This window comes from Tympanuchus pallidicinctus, unplaced genomic scaffold (genome assembly GCF_026119805.1).
Source record: "Tympanuchus pallidicinctus isolate F22 unplaced genomic scaffold, pur_lepc_1.0 scaffold17, whole genome shotgun sequence".
Lineage (NCBI taxonomy): Eukaryota > Metazoa > Chordata > Aves > Galliformes > Phasianidae > Tympanuchus > Tympanuchus pallidicinctus.
In genome coordinates, this window is record NW_026294690.1 from 5463570 (window position 1) to 5480922 (window position 17353).

General features: G+C 40.0%; 1 long non-coding RNA gene across 3 annotated transcripts; it reads left to right on the forward strand.

Annotated features, from left to right (window-relative positions):
• The first annotated feature begins 667 nt into the window (after positions 1–667).
• LOC128078750 (uncharacterized) lies at positions 668–15106 on the forward strand. Of its 3 annotated transcripts, none has more exons than XR_008205787.1 (5): positions 668–6251; positions 7496–7674; positions 10680–10892; positions 11030–13265; positions 14469–15106. It is a non-coding gene; the product is annotated as an uncharacterized LOC128078750 (long non-coding RNA). The 3 variants fall into 3 exon arrangements; XR_008205786.1 differs by having other exon boundaries at positions 668–4242; positions 6197–6251; positions 7496–10892; XR_008205785.1 differs by having other exon boundaries at positions 7496–10892.
• The last annotated feature ends 2247 nt before the right edge of the window (positions 15107–17353 follow it).

Genomic DNA, 17353 nt, shown 5'->3' on the forward strand with positions numbered 1-17353 from the left:
AGCAGATGATGATGGGAAAAGAGGTGGGACTTCTTTTCATTTGGGGTTTTCTTTTTGGTTTTGCTTCCTTTTTTTGAGTTGCGTTTTTTACTATAAATCTTCCCATAATAGGAAGGAATGTTTCACAACTGCTGCCTTAACGTGTAATAAAATACATCTCCTGAAGAAAGGCTGGTTGGTCATCTTTCCTAATGAGATATCGGTTTTCACTCAAATTCTTTAATTAAGAATAGATACATCCAAAAGCTTATAGTACAAAAGAATTTTTTTCAGTCAGCCACATGTGAAATGTGTTGAAAAACCTGAGGAGTTGATGCTGTTGTCCCTGATCTAACAGTTGGCCTGGTGAGTTTGACCCCTATCTCCTCACCTCTGTGTTTTACAGTCTATATACAGTGTAGAAGTCGGTGTTAAAATCACTGTGCATTGTGTTAATAGTCTCACAATGACTGCATTTTAGATATAGATGGTAATATCAATCTCTTTCAACTTGAATGTGATTTTTTTTGTTTGGACTTCTGATTTTTTTTTTTTTAACCCCTTGGATTCTGAAGTCCCAGACTTCTGTTAATACAAGGAATAAATAAATAATAAATAATAATTTATAATTACAATAATACAATACAATACAATAATAATACAATACAATAATTATAATATAATAAATACAAGGAAGAATTTGAGAAATGCTGTTGTCAGCTATAATAATGCTGTGGATTGATAGTCAGTTTTATTGTGTGCAGGGCAGGGACATTCTACAATGAATAATAGCTGTTTGACACACAGATTCCCTACCCCTTGCAGCTTGAAGAACCTGATGGTTCTGAAATCTGACCTTTCCTTGCTGCTGCACACCAGTATCTCAGCCCTCTCTTACGCATACAATTCTTTTGAGTGCTGTCTGCATACTTTTCTGGTGGGCTGTGAAGTGACTCATTTCTTGTACTTCACAAATTATGCTACATAATTGTGTCCTACAGCATAGTCACTTTGGGGAGAATGCTCTGACAAATCCAGATGTTAATAAGTTGATAATCTTGGAAATGGTCTTTGCTCATACTGTTCTGCCAAAAGCTAGAGCTGGCGGACTTCAGGGAGCTGCAGCTCTATGATCTTGGTGCTGTGTACTCTGCTAGTTGCTGAACAATTGGAAACATTCTGTGTTCCAGAAAACTGCATCTCCTTGCAAAAGAAGGAAGTTCATTTATTATCTCTAGTCAATGGGAAATGATCTTATAATCCCTGGTTGATTCTGAAATGCAGAGCATGTCAGAAACAGAAGGCCTAATCCCAAGTGGTTCTGTATCTTGAATTTACCTTGAATTTAGACTGTCCCAACTAGAGGAAGGCCCAAAGTTGTTTGATAGGTACTCGTGTTTATCTTGAGTTTTAAATAGTTGTTATTTCCAGGCTTCTAGTTTTAATTTGACCCTGATGTTTTTTTTTTAATTTCTTGGATTTCCCATCCAGTGCTCATCTACTTTTTTTTGCTTACTGTTATACTTTGTGTTGACAACTTTGCTAATTATTTTTTTTCTTACTTCAAAGAGGAACAGAATTAATTCCTTCCACAAAGAGATAACATTTTTTCTTATTACTGTGTTGGATTCTCTCCTATGCTTACTGCAGCAGTGAAAAGAGAGGAGACTGGTTCTGTTCATTTCCCAAATCAGTGCAATATGGTACCCACCTTTAGATGATGCTTAGGAAAAAGTAAACTGCTGCCTTACTTTACTGCTGCATCTCAAATGTGCAAAAATGCTACGTCTTGTGTATTTGAGTGGCTCTGAATTCAAAATGGGCTGATAAAACAAATTAACTCAACTGATGAGATAGAGTAGGAGGTCACTGTGGTGGGGCTGTGGCTCTGGCTTACTTGCTCACTGCAGTTCTGACCTTTCTCCCAACATCTGAGACCAAACTTCTGGCTGGGGATGGAATCAATGCAAAATTTTTGAGGAGGGTGTCAGTGCTGTAAGGCACACCTTGTTATAGCAGTCCTGTGGTATTGTGTTGGACCAGGGTGATGGGCTTTGGCACGTATTTCCTTCCCTTTTCCTCCCTCCAGAACTAATGTTGCAGGTAATTAAACTATGTTGTCAAATATAGAGCTAGTTATGCATCTCATTAATCATATCCAGACTTCTGTGTTTTGCAGTTGAATGTAACTTCCTTTGAGCTTGGCTGGAACAGAGACTGGAACAGATTATCTTTATTTTGGAAATCCATGTCTGAGTTATATAAAAATGAGGGAAATAAATCTGAGGCCAGCATAGAAGGATGCTGCTTATCTATGCAGTGTCTTCAAGTTAGTCCTTAGAAGAGTTGTAACAAATGCAGTGCTTTGTAAGAGAGAAAAGATGTCTCCTTTCTTTCAGTTTTGACATCGTAAGAAAAATTACAGTTAATCCTGCTAGCCAAATGTAGCTTGTCATTTGTCTGTGCTTTTGCCCTTGTATTTACTTAAGTACAGAAGAGAGTAAAAAGGATTTAGGATAATTGAAGAGAGGAGACAAGGAAACTGAAAATTTCTTGAGTAAAAAATTGCAGTGTGCTTTCTTTACATAGGATGTGACATTGAGAGCTGCTTTTTGTATGAATTGGGTACAATTTTTTTTTTTGTTATCAGATATCAGCATATTTTATTTTACTTTTTATGTCTTGCAGAGCTTCTGTTTTCATTCTTTACTAATCTTTCCTGAGACTACCACCCATCAAAATTGTAACCAAGAACATTTAACTATTTTACAGAGGTAAACATGAAGGCTAAGTGGAGTTTGAGCTTAATTGTCTTGTTTCTTAGTTACAGCAGCTGCTGGTCACTTACTGTATGGATTCTCAGCAATGGATGTGTACAGATACCCTGCATGTGTGCCTGAGTCAGTGGCATGGATGCACAGCAACTTCTGTTGATAACGCTTTCTGTTTTGGGTTAAGTAGCTTGGTAGAGAATGAGATGTTTGCTTCTTGAATAGAAATCATTCATAATAGCTTGTTCAGCAACTGAAAGAAGATTCCATTTTAACTTGATTCCTTTGAAAAGCAAAACAAATTGACAAATATCAGAAGTAAATGGAGATGTTCTTATGGTGCTTCCAGAAGCTAGTGTGTCTTGATGGTTCTCAAAGGGCTTGGAATACCACTATAGATTAGATGAGTTAGTCTTTGCCAAGACTACATCCTGTGATAATCAGAGAAATACAGATTAATGGAAAGCAGAGAGAAAAAGGAATAGCTGCAGGTGACATGATGCAACTGCTGTAATCACTCTCAGGTTGATATGATAATGCTGCTTGGGCTTAGAGGAAGGAATGGTATCAAATGCAGCCCTGCTCATTGCTTGTAGGAATAAAAAATGGGTGACATTCTGTATTAAAATTCCTAATTCCTGCTTTTCCCTTCTTCCAGAACACTTCATTATTTGAACATCGGGAGATTCAAATGATATTTTCTTAAAAATACAAAAAGTGTGGATTTTTTTTTTTTTGTAGCCTTCATAAGAATTCTCAGATGGGCACAAGCCATGGATTAGCTGCAGTCCAGCAGTGCACTTGAGCATGGGCTGCAGCTCAGGCACCCCAAGGAGATGATAGCTGCTCTGTAAGAGGGGCTGCACTTCTCTGCATAGCTCAGCAGCACCAGCTGCAGCCTGATGGCTGGATGATAATATCTCTGAACACTGGGCATGTGATCCTTGTCTCAGCAATATCTTAATGTCAGTTTTCAGGTAGCCTTAGGAGGTTACACAGTACACTGCCTATTATGATCCATGTTTTAAAGCAGGTTTGTAACCATTTCCTAAAATGCTTTCTGTGAAAGTCTTTAAACTACTGGGACTTGCAAACAGAAATATTGAAATTAACTTTTTCTGGAGGAATTGTTTAAACTTCATGGTATGCTGGCTCTGAGATTAATTTTGAGGTGAAATTTCTCGATCTCTCCCATTATTTCTAAGAGTCACCTTTTGTTAATTAAAAAGCAAAAACAACAGAACGCAATTTCTGTACGACTTTGTTTTAGCAGCGTGAAATGTGGAACTAAGAGAAAATAGTCCTTAAAGGATTTGTACTTACATTTTAAATTAAATAATGTACTTAAAATTATTCATACCATGTTAGGATCAGAGAGCAAAATTCTGCGAACACAGATTGGATTTCTGTACTCACATCTCAGATACCCTCTAATGAGGTTGTAAAGCCAGAGTAGAGATGCATCGCATACCTCCAAACACAACTGGCAACAGTAAGTACTGAAAGTCAAATAATTATTTTAGATGGTGGAAACAGAAGCTGGGAGTCTGTAGGAATTGCAGCATGCTATGTTTGTGTACAGGATATGTACAAGGCTATGAAGTTACAGTGCATCTCCTGAAGTGTTACAGCAGAACTTCTGCTAAATTTTACATGGCAAGAATTGCAAGACCCACTCTTCCATGCAGTCTGCAAATTGAAAATTAAATTTGAGATCTGTGATATCTTAAATAATGATCAGAATGAAATGGCAGCTGCGAAGTTGAGTCTGATACTGTTATGAGTACTGAGTACTGTTATGTCAGAATGCCTTGCAATTGACAATAGCTTTTTGTGCGTTGATCTGGTTTTATACAGTATTTATAGACAGGTGTTTTCTTACAGGATTGCCAGGAGTGTTGCTATCACTCTGAATGTTTTAGCTTGTTAAATAATAGATCATTAAGGTTGGAAAGACCATTAAGATCATCTGGTCCAGCCATCAACCCGTGCCTGTGACATCTGTCCTTTTTTGAACACCTTTGGGGATGGTGACTCCATCACTTCCCTTGGCAGCCTGTTCCACTGCTGCTCTAGATTTCTAAGAATTTTTTCCTAATATCCAATCTTAACCTCCCCTGGCACAATTTCAGGCCATTTCCTCTCATCCTGATGCTGTTACCCAGGAGCAGAGGCCTATCCCCACCTCACCACAACCTCCTCAGGTCAGGCAGTTGTAGAGAGCGATAAGATCTCCCTGAGCCTCCTCTTCTCCAGACTGAATAATCCCAGTTATTTCAGCTACTCCTCATAAGGCTTGTATGTGTAGGGAATGTAAGGCTCCATTCTCATGTTACTGTTAAAGTCTCAGTGCACTGCATTAGTAAAATGATTATGATTATTAATAACCATTCAGATAGTAACAGTACTATAAGAAATAGTGAACTGTCTGAATTAGCAGTTAAGATACTTTATTTGATTTGCAAAAAGAAAAGCCTCATTGTGTGTACGCTGTTGGTTTACAGAGGAAGAGGTAACATAAATGATCATTGTGAGCCTTTTCACTTTGGAGCTTGTTGTTTAATATGTGCACGTTGCTTTCTTTCTGCTCATGAAAATGCTGTTTGCCCAAATGAACAGCATACACAAGCAGGAATGTGCAAGGCAAGAGTGTATCCTTCCATGCCAGCATGCTGATTGAATTAAAGAATTTCATGAAGTGTGGCAGCAGGAGTGCTGATGAACTGCAGACATGTTTTTAGAGCTGGCTGCTTATGCTTGTGAACAATATTAAGAACTCCAAAAGCTTACCTTATTTTGACCTCAGAAAAGTAAATGTGACTGTCTGAAGGTTAACAGGCTATAATGGTTATGTTCTGAACTGTGTAGTTGCAGTAATTCTATCTTATTTGTAAGTACCTGAGGTTTTTGATGTAATGGGTCTACAATGAGAAATAAAGCTGAGTCAGCAAATGAATACAATGAACTGCATTCAAAACAATTGCCATCTGTTTTTTTTATATCCTTTCCTGTTAAAGCTGGAAGGCTGATTTTTTTTTTTTTTTTTTTCCAAGTGCTACAACAGAAATTAGGCATTCCCGTGTTTTAATGTGGCTGCTTTTATGTTGTTCACAACTGCAGAGTTACATATGCTGTCTCACTTTCATACTCCAAAGCTTCTTCAGATTATTTGCTGAAATGAAATATTTTCAGGATGCAGGCAAGGCCAAACCTTTTATTCTTCCTTAGGGGTAAGCAGTCATTACTTAAGCCTTACTAAATGTTGTTTTAAATAACTATATATGTTGTAATTCTATTTGAATGATTTGTTATTGAGGTCAATTTTACCAAAGAAAAAGGGATGAGAGAGGGATGGCAAAGGGTAATAGTTACTGTTTGATGAAAAAGAAAAGAAGAACAAGTAGGGGGAAAAAAAAAAAGCTTTAATTCACACTATCTTTTCCCAGATAAGGACAAGGAAAACTTCAGCTCAAATGTGGACACCTACGAAGCAGTGGCAAGGTCAGTGCTTAGAAAGTTGGGCCTGATTTATTGTGCATTTCTACAAGGGCAGCGTTTGGAGGGTTGGATTTGATTTAGTTTTTATCACTAAAGTACTGTCAGGAGAGGAAAAATAAAACTACCATACTGTGGATGAGCTGAAATCAATAATGGTCACAGAGAAGAGGTATAGTTCTCATATTTTGAGTTTGTTTTCATTTTGAGGCATGTTCAAAGACCTTGAAATTTTCAACAGTATGGAAAATTCAGCATCTCAGTAAAATACCGTCTTTGAGATGTAGTGAGTTGATAGGATCTGCTTCCACACTGGACAGCAAAATGTATGTACACCTTTCAGTCTACTTAGTATGGTCACAGCCTTTTAGAAGCCTGTGTTCTGGAGGTGCATGGCATCCTGCTGGTGACCTATGGTATGGTTGATAGGGGGCACTTGGAAATGTTGGTGTTCTTTTTTGTTTGTTTTTTGAGTTTTAGCAGTGGTTTAAAGAGTATATAGAGACTCACAGCTTTATTTTAGTTTGCAAATTCACAGTGGAGAAAAGAATAATGCCACTGAGCCCATAATGCCTCTTGAGCAGCAACTGTTATCTGTGCTGTCTGAAGGCAAAAGTGAGCCATGCTTTAAGGCACAGGCAGGGAGAAGTCCCAGAGGACATCAGAAAATGGTAGCTAGCAAAGGCTATTTTAGACTTAAAGTTGATTGTACTGATACTTAGAAATGTTCTGGTTTTTTGATTGCTTTTCATTTTTCCTTTCTATTGTTGGCAGTAGCTCAGGTTCACCAAACTGAACTCCTGGTGTATCTGATACTTGTGGTTCTGGTTACGTTTCATCTTTCTTCATCTGCTGTAGCTGTTTTGCAGTTCATCCACTTAAAAGGAGGTGGAAAAGATTTTGCAAATTAAGGGCTGGCTCAGTTCTTCCTTTGACTATCTGGAAGAATTCTACTGAGAATAAAACTGTACATCTGAAAAATATCTATGCTGCTTTCACAATGATACTTCCACTGCTTCTATGAAAATACTTTGCTTCCCTTTTGCACTCTATATGGGTAATTTTCAAGCTATTATTTAGCAGAAGACAGGAGGATCCAGTCTCTGTCATCAACCAGAAGTTGGGTTATTTTTGGTGACAGAATACTGCACATGAAAGTTTCTTTGAACATATCTGTGTGTTGCAAAGTATGCAGCATTCTGCTCTACTGAAACTGGGTTCCTGAATTGCATTGAGTCTGTTTCTTACAGGAAGAAATCATGGAATTGAGTTGGAAGAGACCTTTACAGGACATCTGGACCAACTCCTCCGCAATGGACGGGGACACCTACAGCTCAGAGCCCCATCCATCCTGAGTTTGAGCGTCTCCAGGGAAGGGGCAACCACCACCTTTCTGAGCAGCCTGTGCCGGTGCCTCACTGCTCTTACTGTAAAAATTTTCTTCCTTATATCCAATCTAAATCTCTCTTCCTTTAGTTTGAAACCATTTCCCCTTGACCTGTCACAGTAGACCCTGCTGAAGAGTCCCCCCCCTTCTTTCTTATAGCCCCTGTCTGGAGTCTGACAGGCTACTCTCAGTCTCCCTACTAGGCTCTAAAAAAGCCCCAGCTTTTTCAGCCTGTTCAAGTAGTGGAGGTGTTCCATCACTTAAATCATTTTTGTGGTCCTTGTCTGGGGCCACACTCCAACAGATCTATGGCTCTCCTGTACTGAGGACTCTATGTCTGTACACAGTATTCCAGGTGAGCTCTCACAAGGCGGAGCAGAGTGCCATCTCCCTTGCCCTGCTGGCCACGCTTCTTTTCAAGATGATATGGTGGGCTTTCTGGGTTGTAAGGGCATGTTGCTAGCTTGTGTCCAGCTGACAGTTATAAAGGCTACCACAAAAATGACAGAAAAGGTAGGGAGTTGCAGTGATTGAGAAGTTGAAGTCTGACGACCAGAGAGGCTTTCTTCCATGAATAACTAACATACGGAGCCAAAGTGAGGCCACAAATTGTAGAAACAATTTGCTTTGCCAATGATCCTTAAAGGGGGGGAAGTTGTTCTGGCCCATCTAAATAGAACTCCTTTTATGCCTAATAAAATACGAATTTCAAGATGAAACTTCAGTGTTAAAAGATATTTAATTTATTTATACTTATTTGACTATTTTCTCATGAATTATGGAGATGTCTCAAAGCTTCCCCTTCACAAACCTAAGCAGAAGTGACAAAACAGTGGTTCAATTTTGATTGCATACAAATTGTAGAGGAACTTATCTTTGCTATTGGTGTGTGTGTGTGTGTGTGTGCGCGTGCATATAATTATTTGGCACTATGTGATGACTGTTCAGCCAGTTTTTACTGCAAACAAGGATTGTATTTTGTCACCAAGGCGATTTCCTTCACAGCAGTCCCAGGTCCAGCTTATGACCATAAATCACTGATGTGTAACCAAACCACAGAATTTAGAGAATAGAGGCTTTTTTTTCCCCCCAGATTTCAAGAGCTCTCCTTGTTTCTTACGAGTTCCAGGACCTGTGGTTGAAAATGATGGCCATCACTTTCTCTTTGATTTCATCTTTATGACAATATCTGATAGGGGTGGGGCTCCAAATTAAGTGTGTGATGGCTTGTGCTGTGGCTAATTATCTTTCCCATTTGTTACCTAGTAGAATTTTGTAACTCTGGGATTTAAAGTTTGTCAGTCTTCACTATCTTTCCTCCTGAACTTGGACATTTCTGCCAAGGCCAACAATGAAACGAGCACATTAAAATAATAAATCTCCAGTGAACAGACTAAGTTATTTACTTTGGATGAACAAGACTACATGTAAAACTGGTGAGTGTTTGGGGTTGATTGGTTACTGGAGGTGGGAGTGCTCTAAGAGTCAAATGCTTCTACAACAAGCTTTAGTTGTGGGAACATTTGAGTCTGAAACGTGAAAGAATGCAGACCTTTCAAAATATGGTATGTGAGAAAAATGTATGATTTAGTGTTTCCATTTCCATAGAGGAAATAGCAGTACTTTGTTTCAACCAAATGATAAATTTCCTTTAGTCATATGATGAGGGAAATAAATACCCTCTTATTTCTCTCATAGCAGCTAAGAGAAAAGTTTAGGTATCTTAAAAATAACCTGCTAATAGAAGGACTTGGTTATATTAGTCATTAATCAGAGGATTACGTTTTCCCTCTTTTTAGAGAAGACTGCTCTAAAAAATAAATAGAACTGTTAATCAGAACTTGAGATGGGATTCTGCGGTCATTTGCACTGTCAGACCAGTTGTAAGCATTACTGCTTCTTGGAAAAGCTATGGTTGTTTGTTGAATAACAATAATAGTAATAATAGGATTGCAGTGCTTTGGTAAGACTGTGTTTTGGTATATGATCTTTGGTAGCACATTTTCTGCAATGAATGTTCTTCAGTATGTCATACAGCTTCCAACTGTGTATTGTAGGGAAACATGGACAGAACAACCTCTATGCTGCATCTGGGTATTTCTTAGAGTTCTAAGTGTGGGATTGAAAACTGATAGAACTAGGAAGGGCTTTTGTGTGTCTTGGGAAATAGTGTTGAAACATAACTAGGTGCAATAATTACATGTGGCTAAACATCAATAATAATCATTGCTACCTTTATGCCTCTCTTGTTTATTTTTTTGCTACTTAATCCTAAGAACAGGAAGGTTTTCGGAAACTGCATTAGATGTCAGAACTTAGTAGGGAAGAAGTGAACTGAATTTGTAGGTTACTGAGCTACCTGATGCCTAAGATGGTTTAATCTTAGTGTACTGCGAGGAGTGGGATCTGTAGTGCTGATTTCCTCAGAAATGGAAGTAGTTGTTTGAGAGCTGGAAGAAGATTCATGCTTGTTGTGACTGTCTGGAATGAACATGGCTGGCTTCTGGCAGCTTTCTCTTATGGTATTGCACAATGGAATTCAGTTTGAGTTTGGGAGACGTAATTATGTGATGTTGAAGCAGTTGTACAGTTGTACTATTTCCAGTGACACAATTTAAAACCTGCTTCCACAAAATTATACATCAGTGGGATGATCATTGCAATTAAAGTCAAGAATGCCCTTGTATGTGTTGTGGCATAGTCAGAATTCTATTTGATGGAGTCTGGCAGAGGCGTGTGGTCTTGAATTAGTATCCTTTCATAACAGATTTGTGGCAGGTCTCTTAAATGTGCAAAAAAACATGAGGTGTGTTATTGAAATTTAAACCTTTATTGCATTTATAAATAAGCATTCTTCAGTAATAATATTTTTAAAAGTATGCAGTTCAACAAGCTTTGAGCTACTGTATAAATCTCTTCATAAGCTGCTTCTTGGTCTACTTCTCATTATGGTACCATAATTGTGTGGCCTGGTTTGCTTCCAGTAAATTGCCTCTCTGGCCCAGTGGCAGCCCTACCACCGTCTCTTATTCAACCTCTCTTCACAGGAAGAGTCCGAAAAAGCGTAGTAAGGGGAGAGATGACCAGTGGCTACCGTACACTCATGGGGAACTCAGCTGCCCAGATGGGTTGTGTAGTCCTGCAGAGGAAACTCCTGTGCCTTGAAGAGAATGTATACCAACTACCCCTTTGGTAGCTCTATTAAAAGATGTCTTTTTCACGTGCACGCAGTTATATTTTAACCCTCCAGTCTATCTTTGGTAAGTTACTTGCTTGTTGCAGAAGGCCTAGTGGTTTTGTATTTTAACTGGAAGAAATGTCTATTGAATGTGTGTTGAATTTGGAAATCTGATTTGGCTCAATTAAAATGTGATTAAGCTTTCTGTCTCCATTGTAGAAGCTGTTAGTGCTCTGGAGAAACATTAAATGTTGAAGGCTGGCCTGCTGGTTTTGGCTGAAATAGAGAGAAATATGCAACGCTCTGAGAAATTCCAGGACTCCCACTAGGTCAAAAATTTTCTCTCAACTGTAGCATTTCATCAAGTTCCCCTGGTAACATGTCTCAATGTATCACAATCATGATTGCTTGGAAATCCACCAGCTCTGCAATGAGCTGAGAATATTTATTGCAAGTGCTAGATGGCATTCTCTTAGTAGAGATCTGGTTAGTTATTTCCATACATCCCAGTTTCAGAGTGAATGTTTCATTTATCTTACTGTATGTTACATGCTTTGGATTAGACAAATTCAGTTATGAGTATGTATCTGCTATATATATATATATATATATATATGTAATTAGTTATTATTAATTAACCAGTCTGAACATTTAAATCCAAGCTAAATCACAAGTTAACAATACTTTGAGAAGCTCTTGGCGTAATTCGAAACACTGTGGAGATCTTCAAAACCCCTGTGTTAGTCACCTTGTTATAACCAGACTAATTGGGAACTCTGTGATACCGGCTTGTTTCAGCACATCTAATTTTTACAAGACTCACTTCAAGCTGATCTTTTTATGGAATGTGATTTTTTTTATTTTCTTTTCCCAGGTAAAAATAAAGAAAGCTTTTCTTGAGGTTTGTGGTGCACCTGTTCTCTGCTCTAAAGCTGGCTGACAGCATAGCTGAAATCTCACAGCAGACATTTCCTGGCTTTGGTACAGTGTTTTCGAGCAAGCTGCTAAAAGTGGTCTAGCAAGTTGTTATTTCAGGAATCATTTTCAACTGAAGGAACAATGTGATTTGCATAAAGAACCAAGAAACTCTTCTTTTGTTGCTCTCTGGTCTAAAGATGTCATTAATATAGTAAGTCTGTAGTAAGATGAGCTGGTTATTTCCTCTGGAGTCAGAGTATGTTTAGTATTTTTTGACTCTGTGATGTGCTGAGTCTCCTAGACCCTTGTTCTAGGATGCATGTTTCAAGACCATTTCATGAGTCTTCACGGTGACCTGATGTACTGTTTCTTCATGAGAAACTTGGGAATCAGAGGTGGCATATTTCATATTGTGGGCCTCCCAGCATCGTCTCCAGTGGTCCCATATGGTAAAGGGCTATATCAGTTTTCTTTTCAATACCCTACCTGTTCTGTTCTCATAGAAGCACTCACTATAGTGTTCAGAGATGGTTTTTGACTTCATGGCTGCTTAAAAAATATAAAAGGTCCTAAACGTAGCTAATAGGACATCAATAAACATTAACTGGGACCTAATGTTTGGGCAGCTTGGGCCTGTTTAGTTCCTGTTAAGTCATGTGTGAGGCACCGTAGTGATGTTGTGGAACTCATGCAGAGGGAGCTGCCAGAAGTTGTGCCATGAGGATCTGTGTGACAAGGAGCATCCTGCTGGGCTCATGGCTCTGTCCAGTGCTATAACCACTAGGGGACACTGCCTCATTGTTACTGGGGAAATTAATCATTACATGTTTAATGCCAAATTGCAGAGGTTTTCCTCCTGCTGGCTTAAGTTAATCTCAGATACTATCAGGTACTATTTATTTATTTGTTTTGTGCCCTAACTATTTACAGTGCTGCCATATGCTCAGGTTCTACTTTAAGAGCTGAATCGATGCCCAGAGAAAGGCAGCTCTGCTGCTCTTCCCCAGGTGAAAACAAATGCCTTGTCTTATTGCTCTGTGTCTCTGAAAAAGTGTCTTTGGGGGCACAGCTTTGCTTCCTTTGGGAAGGAAGAAGGTACAATTTTTGTTCTTCTGTCTTCATCGCAGACAACTTTAACAGCTTCCAAACTAGGCTGTCTGGCAAATAGTGTTTGGTTTTTGGTTTTTTTTTTTCTGAATTTGAGCCAAATGGGAATACAGAGACATTTCAGGGAAAACTGACAGAATGTGCTGCTCCTTTCATTGACTCCAGTAATTATAAACTGATCCCATGGTAGCAGCAGGACTGCATCTAGATTTTAAACACCATGATTACGTTCAAATAACTGCTCCAACAATGAGGAATATCTCAAAAAGTAGTAAATATTCTTGTGTTCAATCCTACAGCTCATTCCTGTTGTACCAAGAACTTACCGAGTTTGTACGTCTTTCCTCGTGAATCAGATAAATGCATCTCCTCCACGAGCTGCCTATTTTCTTGTATACTGTGCATCGCTTCCCCTGCAGATTGGAAAGAGGTAATTTGCTGGTTAAATTACAGAGCTGGCTCCGTTATGTTGTCATGAATCACTGAGATGTCTAAGATTGAATTCAGCTCTGATAAAGTGGTGTTATAGCAGTGAGGAAATATGATGGTCTGGAAGTATTCATCAGTCAATTCCTATGCTGTGTCAATACTGGTATGCCCATGTGCATTGTATAGGAACTGCTTACATTTATCTGCAATGCATCTTGCTGATTTTCAGCGTCTCCCTCTGTACAAGATCTCCAAAATGTTCACTTTATGTGGAAAATCTTGTATTTTATTAATAATGGTGATGCAAAGAACCTAAAAGAGGAGCCTAGAAGGAAAAAATAGAATTTTGTCCTCTATAAATGACTCTTACAGTCCAGATGTGCATACAGAGCTTGATCAATTCTATATAGCTGGAGATCCAAACCAGCTGCATAAGCAATGAAAAATGTAAATAGGTTTGTGCTCACATTATTAGAGAGCACTTGGGTTTGTCTCTAAGACTTGCTATAGGACTGCATCAAATTCTCTTCTGTGTTACATCGATTAATGTGGTGGGTTTTTTTTGTTGTTGTGAGGTCAGTACTCTGCAGTTTGACCTCTACTTATACCTCCCAGGCCTGCTCACACAAACTGTGTTTTTGTCTTGAATCAGCTCTTCTCTCTGGGGGTGTCGCTTCCGGAGTTAGCACAGCCCCCAGCTGCTAATATGATCTCTGCAGTTTGACTAATATGTAGTGCTGTATCTTCTTCCATTTCAGTGGGGCTAATGTTAAAGGAGTGAGCCTGAGTGCAGCGAACTCAGTGAAATCTGTGATGAAAGCAGCCATAATCGAATGTTTGTTAGATTCATGTATGTTCATAGAATTAATAATAAAATAATAATAGAAAAGAAGTCAGTAAGCAGCCCAGCTCAGTACAACTAGGTAGATGAGCTGTAAGACCTCACCATGCCACACCTGGAGCAGATCATCCAGTAAGGAAGATGTTGGCTGCACTGTGGGACTGGGCTGGGGTAGGCTGGGCTGCTGGGGGTTGAGCCCTGGCTTGGTGTCTGACACACCTGGTGGAGAAAGGATGGGCCTTCATTGGGATCTGTTGCTTTCTGCTGTCAAAGCAGTTCTGCTGCTTGTGGTGATTAATTTTCTGTATCATTTAGAGGGCTCTTCTTTCCCTTTGGATTAAGGACAGCTGTAATTCTCTCCAGGACTGTGATCCTCTTGTATGTCTAACTGAGGGTTGCCCGTGTGCTGCCAGGGAGCAAACCGGATCCATGCAGTGTGTGAGTGAAAGCCAGGTATGCTATGCTATACGTGGCAAGATGTTATAAAGCAATTTTTAATTATCTTGTCATTTAGAAGCAGAATATTTTTATATTGTACTCACTATTGAAATCATGGGATGTCTTTTTCAACTGCGGTGCTGTTACCAGCCATTTCATAGAATAGAATGGCTTGGGTTGGAAGAGACCTCAGGATCATGAAGTTCCAACTCCCCTGCCACAGGTGGGATTGCTAGTCATTAGATCAACACTAGATCAGATTGCCCAGGGCAGTGTCCAACCTGGCCTTGAACACCTCCAGGGATGGGGTATCCACAACCTCTATGGGCAGCCTGTTAAGCACCTCATCACTCTCAGTAAAGATCTTGCCACTAACATCCAATCTAAATCTCCCTTCCTGTAGTTTAAAACTATTCCCCCTTGTCCGATCTCTATCTACCAGCATAAAAAATTGACTTCCCTCCTGTTTATAAACTCTCTTTAAAAATTGTAAGGCTGCAATGAGGTCTTCCCGCAGCCTTCCCTTCTTCAGGCTGAACAGTCCCAGCTCCTTTGACCTATCTGTATAGAGAGGTGCTCCAGCCCTCTGAGCATCTTTGTAGCCCTGCTCTGGACCCTCTTCAAAAACTCCACATCTTTCCTGAGCTGGGGGCCCCAAACCAGGATGTAATACTCCAGATGAATCTCATGAGGGCAGAGTAGAAGGGGGCAATCACCTCCCTCTCCTCTTCTGACGGAATCTGGGATACAATCAGCCTTCCAGGCTGCAATGCACACTGCTGGCTCATGTTCAGTTTTTCATCAACTAAGATCCCTTGGTCCTTCTCAGCAGGGCTACTCTCCAGTTCTTCTCCCATTTTGTATACATATCTGGGATTATCTCAACCTGTGTGCAAAACCTTGCACTTTGCTTGATCCTCTTTAGATTCATGTGGGGTCACCTTTAGGTTTATGAAGGTTCCTCTGGATGGCATCCTCTCCTTCTGCTGCATCAACTGCACCACTCAGCTTGAGGTCATCAGCAAACTTGCTGAGAGTGCACTCAATCCCATCATCTGTCATTGATAAAGATCTTAAAGGTCCCAAGACAGATCCATTGGATACACTGCTTGTCACTGGCTTCCACCTGGATAGTGCCATTGATCACTACCTTCTGACTGCAATATTCCAACCAATTCCTTATGCATCGAAAAGTCCCTCCTTCAAATCCATATCTGTCCCACATAGAGCCAAGATTTGGTGGGGGATCATGTCAAAGACCATGCAAAATTCCAGATGGATGACATCAGTTGCCTTCCCTTTGCCCACCAATCCTGTTACTCCATCATAGAAGACCACTGGATTGGTCAGGCCCAATCTTCCCTTGGTGAAGCCTATTGTCACAAATTACGTGCTCATAATTTAAATTATGACATATGTATTACAGATCATCCAAGTTCTATTTAATGTTTTTGTTCTTGAAGCAGATAGCATCACTGGCTAATAGCTGTTGTTTCAACAAAGGCTGAATTAAATTCTTTTCTGCTTGTGGCTGTAAGCTGAATTCAGCTCAGTGTCTCACCAACTGCCATGAATTGCAGATTAAAACAGAGCCCGGAGACAACCCAGGTTTCTCAGTACTGTGGTTCCTGTGGGAACTTCAGGTGCTGCAAGTGCTTCAGATGTTGCCTGCCAGCTCCACCTTCAACCACATCCCTTCCTCCCAGAGGTCAGAGCTGCAGCTTCCCTGTGGCCTCTATGCTTGGCATTTGTTCAAATCCATGAATCAACCACAGGCATTCCTGGCCCAGCTCCTGCAGTGCCTGTATTCATGGCCCTTGGTTCTCTGTAAGCACCAGGCCAACAGTGAGTATGCAACCTCGCCAAGAGGCACATGAGAGACTCAGGTTTGGGTATACGCTACTGGATTCTGCTTAAACTTCACTCTCTGTCAAATGAACATTAATGACAGCAGAGCCTCCTGCTACGCGTGGTGCCTGCCCTTGGTGGTGCCACACTGCATCCTCAGCTTCCAGCACTGCTGCTGACTCCTCTCTTGTTTTGTCCTGAGATCAATAAAAGCTTCCATTCATGAAGGACTTCAGCTTCAACGAATGAATAGATGCCAAGTAGCCAAACCCATGAGTCTTGACTTCTTGTCTCTCTCCAGCAGTAGTACCGCATGTTGGACGTGCTTGGCCTCAACCCCGATGGCTGTAGGTGCTTGGGGAGCTCAGCAGGGGAGCAGGGTGGGCAAACCAGCAGGACCTGAGCCAGGTGCTTCAGAAGAGCTGTTGGAGAAAGTGCTGACATTTCACTCCTGACAGCTTCGTACCTGGAGCCAGATCTTAGCATGGTGTAACTTCCACTGCCAAGAATTTTGGCATTGATTTGATGTATGGGAGTAATTCAAAGTAGGTGGAGATGGTGAGAGGAATGAACCCAGATGAATTTTAAAATGCTTTTCAGTGAAATTTTGCTATAGAGCCAGATGATCTGGAGAGATCAAGCTCTGATGATTAAATTCCATGTTTAAATAAGTAAACATATTAGAATCCTTTAGCATTAAATCATGGTGACATTATATTAGGCCCTGAAAAGACGATTGAAAAATTACTCATTTAGCAATATTCTAGAGATTATTTTATGTGCCTGCCTTTAATATCCTCTGACATGTACTTTTAAAGTGATTTATCCATGCGTTCATAGATGCCTTCTTTGCTTGGAATACAGCAGAACCAGGTCTTTGATATTGAGATCAACATAATTGTTCTTGGAATTTTTCTCTGGATGAAACTTTTGGCACTGATGATAACTTGATGTGAAACAAC